This window comes from Papio anubis, chromosome 1 (genome assembly GCF_008728515.1).
Source record: "Papio anubis isolate 15944 chromosome 1, Panubis1.0, whole genome shotgun sequence".
NCBI lineage: Eukaryota > Metazoa > Chordata > Mammalia > Primates > Cercopithecidae > Papio > Papio anubis.
Window position 1 is genome coordinate 213,348,484 of NC_044976.1, and position 10,254 is coordinate 213,358,737.

Below are 10,254 nucleotides of genomic sequence, written 5' to 3' on the forward strand. Positions count from 1 at the left end.
GTTTAATTGACTCACCGTTCCACGTGGCTGGGGAGGCCTCACAATCATGACTGAAGGAGAATGAGGTGCAAGGTCACGTCTTACATGGCAACAGGCAAGAGAGCTTGTGTAGGGGAACTCCCCTTTGTAAAACCATCAGCTCTTGTGAGACATATTCACTATCATGAGAAAAGCACAGGAAAGACCTGCCCCCATGATTCAATTACCTCCCACCAGGTCCCTCCCATGACGCATAGGAATTATGGGAGCTACAATTCAAGATGAGATTTGGGTGGGGACACAGCCAAACCACGTCACTCACCCCTACCCATTTTTGGGCAGGTCTCTGATGCTGGATCTCCTTCTAGGTCTGCGATCCATCAGCTACCACTGGGGCAGATTCTTTCATCAGCTATGGCCAGGTGTGGGGCTTGTGGTAACATAACAAGCAATTTAGCTTAAGAATGCCCTAGGAGGAGGGTAGTGGGTATAGCAGGCACTTCGAAGCTTCCCAAAGACGGTGGAGCTGAAAGACTCTCCACCTGGCCTGTGTAGCTCAGGGGCTTAGGCCAGGGGCAGGAGACTAATTGGAAGACTTTTGCACCAGTGAGAGGTGGCAAGGGCCGGAACTGACAGCAGCAATGTATGTGAAGAAGAAGGGGTGAATTAAAGCATATATTGAGAAGGTAGAATTGGCAGAACTGAGGGACTTGATTGATTGGCTTTGGGACCTAAGAAAGGATGACTCCTAGGTAGGAACAGGCTGATTTGATCTAGTAATATTTAGTGAGTTAGGAAGCACTGGGAAAGAAGCAATAATTTATCACGAGGGAAGAGGTCAGTTTGGCTTCAGATATGTTTGTTTTCTGGTATCTATAGAACCCCCAGGTTGATCAGCCAAATAGGCAGTTGATTAACGGGTCTGGAGGAGATCTGGGTTGGCTGTCCAGTCCTCAGCATTCAAGAAAAAGTTCAAAGCAAGAGAATGGATGGATCCCCTAAAGAGAATATGCAGAATGAAAAAAAAAGCAATCCAGGGAGCAAGTCACAGTGGGCAATCCAATGGAGACTGAGATGAAGTAACCAGGCAGTTATATCTGAGAAAAATACGAAACGGTTACAACACTAATATTTTAGACATTGATGAGGCAATTTATCAATTAGTCTCTGAATGTATTTAAAAATTAGCACATTTATGTCTTGGATTTTCCTCTGCTGCTTCATGCAATGTTTGGACATATGTCTGAAAACTTCTGTGTCAGATATTTGCATCACCTCGATCTTCCCTTTAGACTGTAAAAGATGTAGTGTGTAAGCATGGCAAATGGAAGCAGAACAAAATATTAAATTTAAGGAATTTTTATCTGTTCATTTTTTCCCACATATCCCATCATTTGCTATATAATCAAGGCCTTAAATTTACTACACTTTATATAGTGGTACCTAATTAGAACTACGCTTACCACTTCCATGTCAAAGAATGTCCCATATTTTCAGATGAGCAATATCTTTCTTAAGGTAGATCAAGCAAAGTACTCTAACATAATTCAGTAATGTCTTTTGTTTTTATATGCAATATACTTCTTGATATTTTTAGCGGCTTACGGAGCTACAGCAAAAGACTCCCAGACTGCTGTTTTTCAAATTGCTAATTGTGACTAACTAGTGGGCTGTTTTAGTTGGCCATATCAGTCTTTAAAACAAATTAAATGAAATAGACGAGAAAATAATGTGGTGTATCACATACAGAAAGAGGAAGTTTGTTTTGTAAAAATTTTGTTTCAATTGAGTATGGTGTGCCTGTGTTTGTACAAGTACCTGTGTATGAAGATATGTATATGCGTGTATACAAGTACAGGGTTGAGATATTACATTTATTTCTTACAGTATATTGTGGTTAAAAAAAAAAAAGTTTTGACTTTGAGAAACACTGGCCTGACCAGTTTTGGATTGATACATGCCAACCTAGATCCCATCACACTGTGAAATCTTTTTTTTTTCACCTTGGTAACCCCAGAATTTAGCACAGTGCCTTGCGTAGGGTCGACAGTCAGCAAACGATGGCCAAGTAAATGATTGAATGAATGTATGAGCCTTAGTGTAGTATGGGTTAATTTTCCCTGAACTCGTTATCCTACATTTGCTGATGTTCAGGATAGACTGTAATATGGGGAGAAAATAAGGACAAGAAATCAACTCAGTCCCTCCAGGAGCTTTAAAAAAGGAAACCTGATTTAGACAGAAACAATTATTATGCATTTCAGCCTCTCTACTGGGCAGAGAATGCCTAAAACATGAAATGAAAAGGCTATGTGTAGCACATTTATAAAGTTCTGAATATTATCACACAGCCACAATCTTGTTCATTCCACTTACAGGAAACACATCAGTTGTTCTAAAAAATTCTTTGTTCTGTTGAGAAACAATTTATCATGATTCTTGCGCTTCGGTATAAAATGGCCCAGCCTAGTAAATATCTGATGATGGCTAGGAAAAACAAAGATGATATTTTCATATATATTTTTTCTCTTTCCTAAGGAACAAAACTGCAGAGCTTGTATTTCTCAGACACCTAGGTCATGAGACTTTATCCAGTGACACCTTCCCAGTGGGAGCTGTTCTCTCTAAAATGAGCTAAGTTTAGTCGGGCTCTCAGATGGAACTTGAATGCAGAGAAACTCACAGCTAATAGAAATAGAAAACAGCAGATGAATTCCACACCCCTGGCAAAGAGCAACTGAAATCACCAGTGCAACATCCTAAGAAATCGAACCTGCCACCTCCTTACACCTGGGAGAAAATGTCAAATGTCCTCTGTTACAATATCTGAACAGCTTGTGCAATTTTATCAATAGAGAACAATCTGCAGTTGATTTTTTTCTAGTTTCCTTTCTGTTAGCTATTTAAGTGAATTCATTGTATGATGGTGAGTAACCAGAATTAAGTGATGAAAGTATCAAACCGTTTTTCATCAAAACTCTCACTGATGTCAGAGACTCTCAAAATTTGAAGTCCTCCATAGCTTTACAAATAACTGCTCACATACTCTAATTGAAAAGTGCTATTTTGTGCTAGAAAAATAGTAAATAATTTTATTTAAATATGTTTATGTGATCATAGTATCTTCAGGTTGAAAGGGCTTCCCAAATTCTACCAAATATTAGCCCAACAACAGGTGCTGGCCTCAGTGGAAGATTTTCAGGTTCACAATAAAACAAGAACTCTAAGGACAATGTTGTCAGTTCTTCAATAAAAGCTAAAGGATTATACAGATGCTCCTTGATGTATGATGGGGTACACCCTGATAAACCCATCGTAAGTTGAAAATGTTGTAAGTTGGAAATGCATTTAATACACCTAGCCTACCAAAGATCATAGCTTAGCTTAGCCTACTTTAAACATGCTCTGAAGACTTACATTAGCATATGTTTGGGCAAAATCATCGAACACAAAGCCTACTTAATGACAAAGTGTTGAGTAACTCATGCGATTTATTAAATAATATACTGACTATGAAAAAAAGAATGGTTGTATGGGTACTTGAATGGTTTCTACCAAACGGCATATCACTGTCCCACCATTGTGAAGTGGAATCATTGTTAAATCAGGGACTGTCTGTATTTGGACGAGTATTGTTTAACCTGTGATTATACCTATTACACTTTTTCAGTGTTAAGATACCCTTTGCATTTTTAAAAATGAAACGATGGTGATAACTGATGATTTTTTTTTAACTTGGGGAGAAAGGTTGACAAGCCGAAAATGGTAACTACTGATCTAACCCAAACCTTGATCTAGTATTTGAACCCCCTCCTCCATTCTTCTGTGGTGAGTTCATTTAGTGTTTGCCAGAAAGGAGGAATGGGCCATCTCCTGAGGAGCAGGCCTCTGAAGACAATGCCCTCGGAATGCTGTTTAATGTCTCTTAGAACATTCAAGTACTCAAATACTCTTCACTGAGGATGTCTCTCTCTAGACATCTCCCTAATGGTCCTGTTATAAATTTGGTACCTGAGAGGAGGTAATTAACCAGAAAATATGCATAACTATTTCATTTTTTGGTAAGGTTTTTCAGATATATTCTAGACAATTTTAATCATCCTCTTTACCGTATATGCATTAGAAAGAATATTGTTAAAATGAAAAGATCTTTGTTGAATCAAATTACTTCCTTCCCCTTTTAATGATTTTTCAGTTTTGAACAATTCATCCAATGGAATAAAATCCCAGCAGGAGAAAATTGAAGTGTATTTTGAATTTATTATAATAGTATTAACTGGTGCTTGGGAAAATAGGTTGACAATAATTTAAAGTGGCCATCCTCTGAACTGTGATCCGTAATCCTGACAGCTCGTACCATTTCATAGCCACTGTGTTAAATTATTATCATAGTTACCAATCCCTTGCTTTGTAGAGTATTTTAGTTTACAAAGCTGGTTCACATTATGGTCTCACTTAATCCTGATGATAATCCTGTGATATAGTCAGGAGAGGTTTTTACCTTTATTTTGTAGGTGGTAAACTAGAGCTCAAAAATAGTCAGTCACTTGCCTATGCTCCAGCAACGTAGCAGGGCCAAGGTTCAATCCCAGGTCCCCTGATTCCAAATTCCTAGCTTTCCCACCAAACCAGAAAAACCTCTCTCCAGGTACAAGGATAAATACTTTTCCTCTTATCTTCAGGTTTGCTAACATCTGATGTTAAATCTACGAAAGAGAAGGTACATCAAAGAATACATGATCAATGATGAATCTCTGGTAAACAGACTTTCAGGTCAATTTGTTCTATCTAAATAGAGCCAAGCAAACAATAAGATCAGCCCTCTACTGTTCTGTGTACACACAAGCCCACAGTAAATATTGTTGACAGGCTGCTGTGACAAAGTTAGCACACAAAACTTATAACTATAAAGACATGATACTTCTGACTTGGTATAAACCCACAAAAGAATCTCAGTAGAAATTCTGGAGATATATATATGTTTATACATTTACATTTGCATCTGTGTGTAATATCTATCTATCTATCTATCTGTGTGAATACATGTATATAGGTGGCATATAGAATTTCTCCCAAGTTAGCTTAGGATTTCGAGTGACCAACCCAGAATGAGCTTTCTCTCATATTTTTTTCTTTCACAAGAGAGATCAGTTCAGAATAGTAATAGCAATTAGTATTCTGTAAGCAGCAACCCATCTTCAGCTGCAGTGGCAGGATCCAAACAGCCTAAGCCAGAATCCATATGACAGGAGCTCAGTTCTTTTTATTTATTTATTCTAAACACATGTGGTCTCTGCAACTCAGTGGCTTGGGATTGTTATTATAAGGGCAGGATGACAATTTCTGCAAAGGAAAATGGTTATTTGCTTAGCTAAAGTTTAAGGCTGCTAAACAGACTACTATGAAATATAGAATTAGCTTATCCTTTTACCTGCTGGTTATAGCAAGTCAGCTATGTTCAACAGTTTCTCAAGGACAAGAGAGAATTCGTGCTGGCTTTCTATCAAGAAGCTAACTCCAAATAGACAAGAGAAACAAAAGCAAGAGCAGGACCAATAGATAAAAGAGCCCTTGTTAGTGGACTAAAGCGGTTGCTACAAATAGGACAGCGGAAGGAGAGTTGGGAGGGGGAAGAGTGAAGCAAGGTCAAAGAAGGATGATATCAATAGAATATCTCCAAATAGCACAGAATGCAGCAAGAAGTAGCAGCAGATGTCAGTCCAGCCCAATGTCAACCCCCGTGGAGCTATGTAGAAAGACTTGGAAAGAAACAGCATCGCTGCAGTTGGTATTAGGAGTCAAGAGACAGCAGATGATACCTTTCTCCCCATGAATTGAAAGCTATGACTTGCCACTGGCCACAGCCTCATCTCCTTTCTGCCTGGCCCCTTTCAAGCTTTTAGGGTATTTTTTTCTTTATTTCAGATCTTTACTCCCCTCCTTTCCTTTTGATTTCTTTTCTTGTTCCAGACTCTCTGGCTGCCAATTCTGATTCCGATCGTCACCCCACTGGCTGTTTCTTGCCTATGCCACCAGGTACCCTGGTTCCAGATGCTTACTCTGGCCTCAGCAACATTCCAGGACTGATGATACATATCCAGGAGAATATATTTACTGCGGCACTCAAAAAATTCCCATCGTGATTTTAGACATTACTGGCATGGATTGACTTTCATAACTGTGGAGAAAAGCCAAAAATGTATAAAGGAAGTCTGTTTTCAGAGTTCATATCCCTTAATTTTAGTGAATGGATGTGGGTGTGTTGAAAACTTAGTTTCTTAAGAACTGCCTAAATTTCATAATTATTTCATTTTCATCCGCTCACAGATGGCTTTGCCCTGGGTGTAAAAATTGAAGAGCCAATATAAAATGATGCTACCTTTACTCTGGCAGTTAAATTTTAAATTTCAAACATTGGTTTTCAGAACCTTGGAGAGCATCAAGCTCAGCCCTCCATTTCCCTCACTGGAGCCAGCTCAAGTGTAGGCTGATTTCTCCTGTAAAAATGTGAAATAAGAAATAATGAGATAAGTTGACAGTGAAGCTAGTAAATTCTGTAACAGAAATGCCTTCCGCAATGACCTATTTTTATAGTTTAAGTTTCCGTTATATAGTGTTGTGTAGCGCTTAGGAGGATGGATGTGGAGCCAATGAGATATGACTCAAAGCCAGATTCTGCCAAATCCTAGTTATATAACGCTGGGCAAGCTGATCTCCCCAAGCCTTAGCTCTTCTAGTCTGTAAAATGGAGCTGCAAAGAGTAACTACTTCGCAGTGTTGGAGTTCTGATTACATGAGATAATGCCTGTAAAACCTTTTGTACCTAGGTGGCACTCACTGCTTTCTCCATGCCTTCAAATGAGTTGTTTCTAGTCTGCTTGGCAACAGCTGTAGTCACCAGTACTGAGGGCTTGCTGTGGGTGGGGGATCTGGACCGCCAGTAGAGATGACATACCCGGGGTTTTAAGGAAGCAGGCCAGTGCTAGCCTTGGCAGTTTCCACGTGTGTTGGAGGAGGGGCTCCATGCTAACTCGTCCACTACCTGTAACTTTCACTTGCATGCGCTTTCTGGTTTGCCCATGTCAATCGTGTTATTAGCTATTGATAGTGTTTTCCTGCTTTTCCCTGTGTCCCTCCCAGAGACAACTGGATCATACATTCATTTGTTCATTTCACACATATTAGTTAAACATCTACTTAGTGGTAGGTATCAAGCTAAATGCTTAAAACTCATTTATGCTGGAGGTTGCAAATTTTTGTGTGTGTGAAAAATCAGACCTTGGCGATGACTTTGAGCAGTGGGATATAAATAACTCCCACAAGCTTAAAGTCCCAATAATGGAATACTAGGCATAAATGGTTAAGATCTGGTGATGAACAAAAAAAACCTGGCCTTTTTCTTCTTAGGAGGAGATTTCTCACCATGGGAATCTTGGTGGAAGTTAGATCCCACCCTCACTATTGAGGAGCTAAAAGGGTAAGACTACTCGTTTCTCAGTCTTTCTTGCAGCTGGCATCTGGCACATGGCCTAGATTCAGACAATTGGACTCACCTGCTGCATATTTCAGATTAGGATCTGGTGATACAAAAATGCAGGTAGAGTGAAAGATTCTTTCTGGTGGCAGCAGTGGTAGCTGCAAAATCCGATTTCCAGGGTATCCAAGAGCGGTGGTACTGGCATCAATGTCCGGTGCCCAGTGCTAGCATTGTTGGGGCTGCAGGTTGCTGCTCATGTCTAACGTGACTGCACATTGGAATCAGCCAGGCTGGTATAGTAGCATGATTGGGCCTGTGGTTCTTCCTGCATAGTCTCCCTTTGTTCCTGTCCACTTTTTTTTTTTTTTTTTTTTTTGACAGAGTCTCTGTCTGTTGCCCAGGCTGGAGTGCAGTGGTGCAATCTTGGCTCACTGCACCTCCGCCTCCGGGATTCAAGCAATTCCCCTGCCTCAGCCTCCCAAGTAGCTGGGACTACAAGCACCCACCACCACGCCCAGCTAATTTTTGTATTTTTAGTAGAGATAGGGTTTCACCATATTGGCCAGGCTGGTCTCGAACTCCTGACCTTGTGATCCGCCCGCCTCAGTCTCCCAAAGTACTGGGATTACAGGCATAAGCCACCTTGCTCGGCTGTTCCAGTCCATTTTCTTATGGCTGTTTTTGTAGCCCTCCTGGAAATTCCATATCATCTTTTAAATAATTTTTTTCTAAACCAGCTAGTCAGTTTCTATTTTTGCGGCTAAGAATCTTGACTGCTTTACCAGAGACCCAAATCCCAGATCCATACTTGAAAACCCTTGGGCAAGTGACTTATTCTCTACATGCCTCAGGCTTCTTATCTGTCAAATGGACACTATGGCAGGGGAAAGAGTGTACACGAAGTGTTTTCATATCATATCTGGGATATAGTAAGTGCACAATCTATGTTTGCTCTTATTGACATGTTTAAAAAATAATGAGGACAGGACAATTCAGAAAGATGGCAAAACTTGTGAGCAAATCTCTTGACTGTAACATATGCTACTCAAACAGGGAAGAAAATGACCAACTTTATTTTAAATTATTTCAGTAATTGAGAATATGAGTGCTCTATAAGGTGGCAGGCCTACAGTGCTTTAGGCTAATATAATTTCTTTCTCTCTTCATGGCATTAAATGAGGTTTCCAGATACCTGTTTTTTTTTTAAATCTCAAATAGAGACTAGATAATAATGACTGATTGAATTTTTAAATTGCCACTCAATATTTAAGGATACATATATACAGATGTAGAAGGCTGAGGTATAAGGACCCTCAAAAATTCATCTATTACAAGCTCCCATGATTAGCTAGTATGGTCCTAAACATTCAGAGTTTAAATTTGCCTCTCCTGTTTGCAAATATCTCCATTTATGATTCTCACATTTCCTGAAAAGAATTGAATGTCCACCATTGTTCCAGGGGTGGCTGTGGTAGCCTCTTGTTATTCTTGGGCCTTTCTGTTCAGGAACTTGTGTCTTATATGCAAGCTCAATCTTTTTATAGCTAACAAAACCAAATGTGCTTTGTACTGTTGATTGTCAAAATCAGCTTAAACCAATAGATGGTAGTCTTTTGAGATATTTTGTTATGGAGAACCATGACAGACATGGAGATAGAATTAATATAATAATCTTTCACGTGAAGCTAACATCATTTTCTTTTTTTTCTCTCTTTCCTTCCTCTCCCTTCCTCCCTCCCTCCCTTCCTTCCTTCCTTCCTTCCTTCCTTCCTTCCTTCCTTCCTTCCTTTCTTCTTTGGCAGGGTCTCACTCTGTCACCCAGACTGGAGTACAGTAGTGTGAGGTGTGAACACAGCTCACTGCAGCCTCAACCTCCTGGGCTCAAGTGATTCTCCTACTTCAGCCTCCCGAGTGGTTGGCACTACAGGCACATACCACCACACATGGCTAATTTTTGTATTTTTTGTACAGACGGGCTTTCACCATGTTGCCCAGGCTGTCTCAAACTCCTGGGCTCAAGCAATGTGCCCACCTCAGCCTCCCAAAGTGCTGGGATTAGTGAGCCACCACACCTGGCCAGCATCTTTTAATACTTAAAAAAAAAAAAAAAAAAAATCCAAACTTTAGTGCAAATTATTGCTTTATGGTTTGATATGGCTGGTTTTTTTCTATATTACTTATTAATTCTATAATCTGTATAGCAGTAGTAAGTTGTGCAAATCTTTTGGAAGTTGTATAAGTGCCTCGATTTAAGGGAAAATAACTAGAGTGTTAATGAGCCTGGGAGCATCCTGAGGGTATCAGTACCCAATAGTCTTCCCTCAAATTAACCTCTTTTCTGTAACTAGCCACCAAACCAAAGGTGCTTGATTGGGCAAAAGCCCTAATGTGGACAAACAAAACTAGAGCATGAAGATTTAAACAGCTGCCGGAATGGGCTGATTGGAATGAAAGTCCTAGCTTATTGCCTCTGTGAAGACCTTTCCTTCTTTTCCTTCTTTTCTTTTCTCTTTTCTTTCTTTCTTTCTTTCTTTTTTTTTTTTTTTTTTTTTTTTTTTTGACGGAGTCTCGCTCTGTCGCCCAGGCTGGAGTGCAGTGGCCGGATCTCGGCTCACTGCAAGCTCCGCCTCCCGGGTTCACGCCATTCTCCTGCCTCAGCCTCCTGAGTAGCTGGGACTACAGGCGCCCGCCACCACGCCCGGCTAATTTTTTGTATTTTTAGTAGAGACGGGGTTTCACTGTGGTCTCGATCTCCTGACCTTGTGATCCGCCCGCCTCGGCCTCCCAAAGTGCTGGGA

The 10,254-nt window shown here is 40.2% G+C and overlaps 1 long non-coding RNA gene across 1 annotated transcript; it reads left to right on the forward strand.

The window, feature by feature from the left end:
- Positions 1–216: 216 nt before the first annotated feature.
- On the forward strand, positions 217–7,791 carry LOC103880392. The gene is made up of 3 exons (XR_641389.4): positions 217–4,000; positions 4,662–4,736; positions 5,950–7,791. It is a non-coding gene; the product is annotated as an uncharacterized LOC103880392 (long non-coding RNA).
- Positions 7,792–10,254: the final 2,463 nt, after the last annotated feature.